Genomic DNA, 3,591 nt, shown 5'->3' on the forward strand with positions numbered 1-3,591 from the left:
TTCCTAGGAATTTAAGAAACAGCAATGTGTCAACTAGGAATATTTGGTGAAACTAAATACCTGCAAGGTTCATCAATGTAAGTCATAGAGGGAGGGGGAGGGGTCAGAGGGTGGAGATGGCAGAGACTCACTGCTTCATCATTTCCTGTCTCCGGCATGTTTATACACCAACAGCTAATACTCTGTTTTAGAGCAATTTGCCTCTACTCACGCTCTTCTCTCCAGCTGAATTGCCCTTTCCTCCTCTTACTCTCCAAAGCCTGCCTTCCCTCATTGCAAAGGTTATTCTTACATTTGAGGTTTCCCTTATTTTCACAGCTGGAGGTAACCTTTCCTTTCCCCCCGTCCCTAACTCCCGTGCTGCTTATTATGTACCATTTAAATATACTAGCTAATTTCGCAAAATTTTCATTTAGAATCATTATTTACGTACACATCTGAGCTCCCTTCTAGCCTGTTATCTCTTTAATATTTATTGAATAAGTATATAAGAGGTCAAAAAGTTTAGAAGGAAATTTAAAAAAATATAGGAGGCAATCAAAAAAGTTTGTTGAACACATAAATAATATGTTTAGAATATTAATGAAAACTTTCAACATGTGGCTCTCTGAAATCTAGTTATATGTAATATATCAAGTCATGCTGATCAAATTGACTTGTTCCAATAAATAAAAATGAAACTTCATATAACTTAACAAATCTGGCCAGCTGAATGACCATGGAGAGAACACTAAATTAGGAGCTAGGAGAACTAAGTTATAGACCCTGATCTGCTGCTAAGTTGTTGGGTAACTTCAGACAATACGTTTGACCTATGAGCTTCCTCCCATTCCATCTTGACTAGAATAGTATGGTTAGATGAGATGATCTTTAAGTTCCCTTAAAGCTGTCATGATTGAGGAATGAGTTCAGTAGGGTGTTTGGTGAGGCAACATTAGAGTAGACGCGCAAATCAACCACATTGGTTGACTTGTAGAGCGTTTGTGAACAGCTCTACGAGAATTCCACTGGGGAAAGGCTGTGAAAGTCTGGTCAGAAGTAGAGGCTTCTACAAAGGTGGCTACACAATCTGAAAGAGTGATCAAGGACTACCACTCCTCATTAACCTGAGACCGAAGCAAACATTCTCTCACAAATCCAGATTTTTTTCCTAACAATGTCCTAAACAGTTACTCTAAAATATTTGGCGCTTTGGATGAATTTTTCACTTATTTTCTATCTAACCAGTGTCAATAACCTTGAGCTACAGGCCACCAGAAACATCTGTGGATGAAAAAGTTGGGTTATTTCTCGTTGCCAGGGTAATTCCTAACATCAGGACCTAGAGAGTCCAGCCTGCTCCCAGACACCAGGAGCTGCTTCTCTCTTTCTCACAAGTAGGGGCTCCTTAGATAAGTTATCTCTTAGCCTAATGGTTGGTCCTAACCTTGAAATTAATTTTATGGCCTGATGATAACAATTATGGCTGGATATTTGACACTACTATCCTGGTAAATGAGGTAAACATCTTTACCAAATATTCCGTATGCATATTCTACAACTTTGTGGATTTTGTTAGACTCACATTCTCTTATGGAGATGAAAAAATTAGAGTGTAGAGGAAGATGGGGTGCCCATTTAGTTATCTATTTATAGAGTCCTGAGCAATGAATTGGATTAATGAACATTGATCCCATTGGATATTGCGGTGATGAGTATACCAAATAGCTAATGACGAATTTGGTTTTTTCAATTGTCAATTAAGACAGTTGAACCAGTTAAGACAATTACACCAAGTCAACTGATCAACAATTTGCTCCATTGCCTTCATATTTAACCATACTCTCAGTTAAAACAAAACCAAGCACAAAATCAAAGCCATTATCTGGGGTTAATTCATTCATTCATTCTTCATTTCAAATCTTTATATATATATAAAGATTTATTTTAGAAACTGTTCACACACTTATGGAGGCAGAGAAGTCCCACAATCTGCCATGTGCAAGCTGGATACCCAGGAAAGCCAGTGTCATAATTCAGTCTGAGTCCAAAGGCATGAGAACCAGGAGAGCTGATGGTCTAAATCCCAGTCTGAGTCTGCAGGCCTGGGAACCAGGAGTGTTGATGTCCGAGGACAGGAGAACATGGATGTCCAAACCCAAGCAGTGAGCAAATTCATTCTTCTTCTGTCTCTTTGTTCTGTTCAGGCCCTCAGTGGACTGGGTAATGCCCACCTGTACTGGTGACTGCAAACTGCTTTATTCAGTCTATTGATTCAAATGCTAATCTCTTCCGGAAACACCCTCAAAAATATACCCAGAAATAATGTTTTACCAGCTATCTGAGCGTCCCTTAGCCCAGTCAAGTTGATACATAAAATTAACTGTCACACTTTTGTACGAGCAAGACAATTCAATTCCCAAGATGCAACGCTGCTCTTTCCTAGATGCTGGCCCAAAGTGGAACCCTGGGCAGTTTTCTGGCCAAGAGATTCTGTCCAGGGTGTTACATACAAACAGTATGATTTTGTGGAAAGAGCTCTGCAGCTGGAGTCAGAAGACCTGAATCCACATTTGTCTCAAGTATATGAGTTTAGCTACATCACTTAACGTTCCTGTTAGGATGCCTGTGGCAGGCAGTAATAGATCACCTTAATTCAACTAAATATAAACAATGAGATTCATCATCTCACATACCACAAGTTATGTGAAATGGGCAGGTTCAGGAGTGCTGGCTCTGTTTCTCTGTACTTTCCTTGGCTTTGTCCTTCTGAGTGTTGTGTTCATCCTCAGGATGGCAGCAATATGGCTGCAGTGAACCCAGCCATCACAATCAGATCCAACAACATCCAGAGACGGTACAACAACTGTCTCCTCCCACTTAAACACAAGAAAATTTTTTCCCAGTAGCTCCTCAGCATGAGTAATTGGCCAGAAGCCCATCACAAGTCTCCTTTAAACCAATCCCTGGTGGAAAGGCTGGGATTACCATAATTGGCTTACACCAATAGTTTGAATCCTTGGCTGCATATTAGAATCATTTGGGCAACTTTTAACTATCACAATGCCCAGAGCAGACCCCAGACCAACCAAATTAATCTCTGGGGAGTGGAATTAGGCATATTTTTAAAAATTCCTTTGACTGTCAATGTTGAGAACCATTGCCTAAAAGTAATTAGAATCTACTCATCAGTCTCTCCTAAATTATAAGGAAGAGGGTGGATTCTTGAACAATATTGGGCTTCTGGTAGGCAGGAGGAATGGGGAAATGGATAATGGCTAGAGAACCAGCATTATCTGTTGTACTTAGTTTCTCAGAGGCACACCTGTAAAATGAAGCTAATATCTATCCTATTCATCTGCCAGGGTCGATGTGGCTCACTGGAAATTTTGAGTTGATTTATATGTGCATTTGTATGTGTATTTGTATGTATACATATTTGTGTCTAAGTGTGCATATTTATAAGCTGTCATTAAGCAAAGTCAGGTGCAAAAAGAGGCTTCATTTACGTAGATCAAATGCATAGGGAAAAGGTAGCAAAATGTAGTTTTTCGTCTATTTCAATTGCTGACTATCCAGCAGCTTGGAGCTAAAGGCTCAGAACAGTGGCTC

The sequence above is a fragment of the Diceros bicornis genome, chromosome 18 (assembly GCF_020826845.1).
Source record: "Diceros bicornis minor isolate mBicDic1 chromosome 18, mDicBic1.mat.cur, whole genome shotgun sequence".
NCBI classification, from domain to species: domain Eukaryota; kingdom Metazoa; phylum Chordata; class Mammalia; order Perissodactyla; family Rhinocerotidae; genus Diceros; species Diceros bicornis.